This window comes from Equus caballus, chromosome 15, assembly GCF_041296265.1.
Source record: "Equus caballus isolate H_3958 breed thoroughbred chromosome 15, TB-T2T, whole genome shotgun sequence".
NCBI classification, from domain to species: Eukaryota; Metazoa; Chordata; class Mammalia; order Perissodactyla; family Equidae; genus Equus; species Equus caballus.
The window spans coordinates 46,748,027-46,755,415 of NC_091698.1; positions in this window are offsets into that span (position 1 = coordinate 46,748,027).

The window sequence follows — 7,389 nt, forward strand, 5'->3', positions numbered from 1 at the left end:
CAAGGTGGGGTGAGGATGTTTACGAAGAGGTGCCCAAAGTCAGTCACTGCATGGGGAGGGAGACGGGCCTTGACTTAGACCTTTGACCTTATGCCTGGTGGGCAGCATGAAAACTCTAACTCAGGAGCCTTTGCCAGCCTCAGGGCCAGCACAAGGGAGCCCTGCCTTGTCCACTTGAGGGCTGCAGCCGAGCCCCTGGGGAGAGCAGCACACCTTCACAGCGACCACCAGGGGGCCCTGGGGGACCCTGTGAGAGAGGCTTCTGGCGGAGAGACTTCAGTGACCCCTGGCCTGGCCCGTAGCCCTAGAATAGACAACAAACCTAAAATCGACTAGCAGATAGTGAGCTCCCTGTCTCCGCAGGTGTTGGGATGGAGGCTGAAGGAGCTGTCTTCCAAACAGGGGAATTTCTTTCTCATACAAAAGGTTGACATGGGTCCACCCCACTCCAAGATCCTGTTGACATGGCCTGGGGCAGAACTGTGTTTCCATTAGCCAATCTGCACACACAGCACTCCGCCATCAGCCATTCAGGGAACAGTGAAGGCTAAAACCAAGAAAGACCGTGAGAGACGAACACAAGTTTCATTCATAGTCTCAATCGAGCCAAATGTAGCTGTTGGCAATTCCTTGCAGATAATTAAAGAGACAGCTCACATTTGCCTAAAATAACTAAAGAATTGAAGGAATAAAACCATTAGTTCCAGGGCAAAGGAGACCTGGGGGTCATGATATGTCAACACATCATAAACCCAAGAAGGGCCTGAGGGCAGGGGCAGCATCTCCCGGGTTGGGACAGAGGCTTCTCGAGAGCAAGGTCTCTGTCCCTTGCCTGACCCCACCCACCACCCTGGGCCAGGAAACTCTGTGCTGGCTGTTGAGAGAGCTGATGTGTCCATCTCTCAGGAGCCCCGCTGCTGGCGGGGACTCCTGGATGGGTTATGGGCTGAGCACTCCACACCCTGCAGTGGCCCAGGTGACAGGCGGCCCATGGCATCCCCAGCTCCCAGCAGCATCTGGTCCCCTCTCAGCCACCCTGACCCGAAGGCCACCACAGAGCGTTATCCCACCCAGGGCGTCTGCACCCAGCACGGCTGCCAGCACTTCTCTGGTCAGCATCTTCAAGAGCCACATGTTCCCAGGACACAGGCCTCCTCTCCCGAGGGAGAGCTCACACCACCGCCTCCAGCCTCTGCCTGCTTGCTGGAGCGAGTAAGTCTCCCCGACTCCCCGGGGCCAACTGTAGCCACTTCTCCATGCCACTCTCTGCTTGATTTCTTCCAGCTTGCCCTGGAGGGTGCCAGGTCTGGCCTGGACAGTGGGGACGTGGAAGCGAGCTGCCCTCCGTGGACCTCATATTCAGGTTGCTGATTGCCTCAAGAATCCTCTGAGGGCTTTGATTTCCAGACACCTGTCCCAGGTCATAAACCCCGGCAGAGACCAAAGGCAATGGCTGAGAGCATGCTGTTGGGGCGAGGAGGGATAGTCAGAATCAGGCTTGGCCAGGAAGCTGGGAGGAAGCAAGAGAGGGGAGAGGCCCTACCAGCTGGCATGATGTGCTCTGGGCTCATAGTCTTTCAGAGTCTGGTTGGGTTCAGAGAGGAGGTGTATTGATCAAACTCACACTGAATTAAGTGGGCCTCACCTCTGGGTTCCAGCCTAGACTCCAGCACTCACTCACTCATTCACTCCAGCCTCAGTTTCCTCCTCAGAACATTGTAAGGAGCACCCCTGCCCTGCCCCCTTACAGGCATATAATGAGGATCGGTTAGATCTAAAAGCCACTATGAATGTGAAAGATTTTATTCTCCAGCTCGCACTTACAGACCTGCAGGACAGGGAGCTCACTACCTATCAGATGAATGCCGAATGTGTTGGCTTGGTGTCTTCACTGAGTAGCTCACCAAAAGCACACTGGAAAACCAGAGAAAGAAGGAAGCTGATGCAGCTTGAGGCTGCAGCTGGAGACTGTGGCTCCATTAAAATCAAGACCATGACTGGGCAGAGGACAGACCTCAGAAAGCCAGAAGGTGATGCTCTCTGCGTTTGGGGACTTCCCTGAGCAATCCCCTCAGCCCCGTCCAAACACCTCCCTGGCCTTGACCCGCTCTGCCCTTGCCCCGCGGCATCTGCATGCATGCTAAGGTCTGGGGCTCTATCTCCCACTCTGAAGGCCACACATCTGAGAAGCTGAATGGATTCTGCTTGGCTGTGCCCTGAACTGCCCCGGGCGGGCTGAAGGACATCTCCCCCAACCCCAGGAGACAAACCGCTGAGCCTGGGGCGGCCTCGCTGCCTCCTCAAGGAGGAGCCCCCTGGGAGTGAGGGCATTTGGGGCAGCCCAGGGGACTGGGATGAGAAGCAGGCAGCAAAAGCAGGCAGCTGGTTCAGACCCGTGGCAGGAAGTCACAACCAAGATTCATCCTGGAAAAATGCAACTAATGCTGCACAGCTGGGGCCCACTAATCAGAAACACAGGCCCAGAGGTGGCAGCAGGGACAGGCCCAGAGGGCAGGGTCGACAGCAAGGTGATAATTGGCAGCAAGCTCTAGGTCCCTATTCCCACCCTCTCCGGCTGCTATTTGGAGACAGAGCTGGTCACACCGCGATCTGCAGGGGGGCGGCTTCTCCACCCCTGCCCTGCCTGCCTGTTGGGGGGACACATTGCTCAGTCATAACCTAACACAGCTTAAACAATAGCTGAAGCCTTGGTCTGATCACCAGTGGATGTAGCCGGGTGTGGGGACCTTTACCTCTGACGTCCCCTTCCCAAACCCTTGGGGCCTGTCTCCCTTCCCCCAGCACAGCCTGCTGTTAGGAGAGGTTCTGAGACAGCCTTTTAGCCCTCAGTGGGCTCCCTCGCCTTCTGGGCACAGGCTCCGTCCCCTGGGAAAGACACGAAAGGGAAGGGATTCCAGGGCTGAGATTATGGGGAGAAAGGTGAAGGATTGGGCTAGGCCAGACCCCCTGAAAGCACCATTTCAGTGCGCTCCTGAGGCGGTCATCGAGCTCCAGGCCCTGGGTTACAAGGTCACGTTTGCATTCTCTGTCCTCAGGAGGCTCACAGTCCAGGTGGAGAGAGACAAGGGAAGAGGAGATGTCAACACAGGAGAGCCCCTGGGAGCTGAGGGCTAGGAGACGGGCACCTGAGCGGGTATGGGAGACAGGGGCTGCCCACTGGGATCCTCCAGGACCCCAGGGTGCTCCACTGGTTCTTATCCTCCCCCGCCCCCTTCCCAAGCTTTCCTTCTGCCCTCAGCTATGTCTGCCTCTGGGCAAGCGCTCAGGGCTATAGAGATGGCTGGCCATGCCCCTGTGGAGGACGGAGAGCCCTCTGCAGGGGAGAAGAGGCCAGGCCCTGCAGACCCTCTGCCTAGAGGGTGTCCCCTCCGAAGGGACCTCGCAGTCCGTGAGTTCCCCACCCTCCGCCTCTCCTCTGACGCAGAACCTGCCCATCTCCACCTGCAAGCACAGAAGCCAAAGGATGAGAGAGATTTGAAAGGCCGCCTGGCCCAATGGTAGCCATGCCAGGAGCCCCTCTGGGCATTGCCAGCTTCTGCTGGAGCACTTCCGGGATGCAAATATCCACTCTGAAGGCATCCAGAAGCTTTTGACAGCTCTGAAGTAGCACAAGAGCAGCCCTGCCCTGCGGGGACCAGAATCCGCCACCCTGAATCTTCCAGCCCCAGGTCCCAGTTCTAGGCTCTGGGGCTTCACAGAAAAAAGTCTTAAAGAACACCACTATTGTGGCTCCAGCTACCTTGCTGACCTGCTGCCTCAGGGATCTCCCACTAACCCGCCTGACCTGCCCCTCACCCCCGCCCCTGACCCCCGGAGCTCCTCATTGCTCTTGACCTAACACTTTACCCCTCCCTCACTCTGGCCCAGATAAATCCTCTGCTGCAGCCCCAGGTCATGGGGCCCCGAGTATCAGCCCAGGTGACAGCAGAGTCCCCCCATCTTCAGGATAACCATTAGGTCCTTCTATTTATCTCAGGTTGTCACTGGCTTGAATTCACTGGTGGCTCCTCCTGTTGGTAGGACCCTTTCTTTCGCTACTCAAACTGTCTAATAGAGGCAGCCTCAGAGAGCCGAAGTCCTCTGAGCCCCCTGAGCACACCAGGCCCGCCACAACCTGCCCTCCCTAACCTCCCGGCGAGCCCTCCTCTCCTTCCCCGTCGCCCCACACTGTGCCTGCAGCATTGACTCTGGCATGTAAGCCTTGATGTCCAGCCGCCCCTCCCAAGTCAAAGAAAGCACGGGAGGAGTGAGGCAGGGGGTCAGGGTGGAGGTTTGAGAAGGGAGGTTGAAGGGATGCGAGGGATGGAGGGGACCCAAGGGCATGCGTGGGGAAGAGGGGGCTGGGCAGGGACTGGGGGAGATCGAATGGAAGAAGCAGGGGTCAGAAGGTTGGAAGGGGAGAGGAGAGGAGGAACCAAACGGCAAGGCGGGAGCTGGGAGCTGCCGTGTTGGAGGTTTCCTTACTGCCTGAGTGTTTGCCATGGAATTTCCCGGCCTAATAAAGAAGAATTTAAATAGACCACAAGTTGCTTAATGTTGACTGTATAAATAATCCAAATCCCCAGCTCCCTTTGTTCCACAGGCTATTTGTGTCAAGAAAGGAAGGGGGGGGAATCCGACAGAAGCCGCCGTCCCAGATCGCGGGATTTGGGGACTCTCTGTTCTCCTCCATCAAGCCCCAGGGAGCAGGGGTTAAGGCCTGGGAGGGGGAGAGTTGGGTTTCCCAGCCAAGCCTTCTGTTTGTGAGTGTGCACACACAGGCACGTAATCCTGACACAGACTCACATGCATACGTGCACATATGTACATACAGCACGTTATTGTCACGCTCACTCATGGGCATGCATACAGACATATGCACGCATGTCCACACAGGCTGACTCGTGTGCATAGGGACACATGCACGTGCGTACACACTCAGACACACAGAGAGCCCCAGCGAGGCTCAGTCCTCAGGCGCAAGTCCTGTCATAGGTCAGGTCCCAGCCATTTCCCTGTCCATTCTGCTGCTCAGCGACCCTGTGGCATATGGCTTGGGAATCAGGATCTTTCACAATCCTATTGGGTATGTGTCAGAGTGGCTTTGGTCACACTGAGTCACTTCCAAAGAGGGTTCCTAGCGGAGGAACAGCATGAAAACCAAGTTCAGAGTCCTCTAAACCCCACTGTTGGCCAATGACCAAGGTCTCCATGCCCTCCTCCCGTACATGCCCAGTCCTGCCATGTCCACCTATGCAGAGGCCTCAGAGGAGAGGGAGGACACACAGCCATCCCACAAGGTGGAGACCTGGGCCAGCCTGGAAGTTTCTAGTCCCTTAGTGATAGGCATGGCAGTAGAAGGGAAATTGCGATAGAGCACTAGTGCCACCCAATCTGAGGTACCCAAGAGGGAGAAGAGGGAAGCAGGAGAGGGGAGTTGAAAGGGAAGGAGAGGAGCGGGGGAGAAGCAAAAGGGCACCACATAGCGGGATGCCTGACCTCACACATATTCCCAGGTTAGGAATCCCTGTTCCAGTCCTAATTCTGCCTGGTCCCTGAGCCCCAGACCTTCCCTAGCCACCTAAATCACGCTCCCAACCCACCTCACTGCTCACAGGGGAACAGCTCAGACTAGAACAGTAATTGCCATCTGTGTCCAACCTCGAACTCTGCAAGGCCCAACAGATGTCCCAAGAAATCAGTGGCAGGGACTGGCTGAAGACCAAGCCCAGGATATGGGAACTTTGTAGGAGTGAGATCAGAGCCTCCACCCCAAGAAACCACAATTTAACTCCATGCTAAGAATCAGAGAGCAACCGGCATGTGAAGAGTAACCACCCCAGATAACCCAGGACATATCACCAGCCAGGAATAAAGACTGGAAGAGCCTCAGGTCTGGCCCCGTGCCTGAGTGGTTAAGTTCACGAACTCCGCTTCGGAGGCCGAGGGTTTCGCTGGTTTGGATCCTGGGCGAGGACATGGCACAGCTCATCAGGCCATGCTGAGGCAGCGTCCCAGACAGCACAACCAGAGGGACCTACAACTGGAATATACAACTATGTACCGGGGAGCTTTCGGGAGAATAAGAAGGAAAAAAAAGATTGGCAACAGATGTTAGCTCAGGTGCTGTAAAATCTTTAAAAAAAAAAAAAAGCGAATGGAAGAGCCTCAAAAAATGAAGTTCTGAGTACAGAGGAAGAAAAGCCCTGTGGGCTAGAAGTATCAAGGATGTTCATTCATGAATTCATCCATCCATTCATCAAATATTTATTGAGTACCTACTCTATGCAAGCACTGTGCTAGACACTGTCTTCATAGAAGTATGAGTGTGTATATGTGTGTGTGCATGCATCTGGTTTTAGGAATTACCCCCACCCGCCAAACATAAACACAGACAAAAGCAGGCTCCCAGGACCACTCTCGGACCCAGCCCTAATCCTAACCCCACCTTCTGGGGCCAGCAGGCCCTGTACTTCCTCCCCCTGAACCAGTGTTGGCTCCTGGAACCATTGGAGTACAGGGAAGTCGGGGCGGGAGGGGTCCTACATCTTTGCAGCCCTTGACCAATTTTTCTTAGGCCTATTAAGCCCAATAACCATTTTGCATAATACTCGCTGCCTTATTTCCATGAAGCCCCCAGCCCAGTGCTTCCCTGGTTCCATTTCTGGCAGGGGCTCCAGGAATGGAAAGACAGGCCCTGCCAGCGGCTCCTTTTCTGGGCTGGCTGGGGGCTTGAGGCTTGGGGCTGCCAGCAGATGGTGTGCATCTCCCAGGCTGCCTGGGAGATGGACGGGAAGGGAAGCAAGGCTGTCCACATGCCCAGAATCTCTGGGCTGTCACCAGGTCCCCTTGATCCTCCTTCCAAGAAGGAAGGGAGAAAACACGTCTTTCCGGGCCCTAATCCTCTCCACATGGGCGGGCACCACAGAGAGCCAGGGCCCCACTGCAGGCACGTAGGCCAGCAGCAGTACCGCTGTCACTCTGCCCGAGGATCCCTCCCCCAGGACCTGCAGGTAGGTGACTGCAGAAGCTTCTGCCTCCCCTGCCCTCCTTTCAGAACCTCCACACTGCCCACCTTCTGCCCCTGACCTGCCCTCTGCCTGGCACCCCCTTGCATACTTCTGCCAAAGGGAAACTGTGGAGTGCCAGCTGACAGACACCTGGGTGGAAGGAGCCAGGCAAGAAGTGGTTAACCCTGAGCTGAGACAGCCACCTGAACCCGAAGCCCTCCCAATGGAGCCACAGGCAAAGATGCCCAGGAAAGCTTCCTGGGGGCATGTGGGACCCTTACAAATCTATGTAGTGCATCAAGAGGAGCTCACCCACAGCCCTGGACACTCATAGCAGGAAGTGAGGGTCCCTCTCAGCAGTGAAGGACCCCCAGGGCTA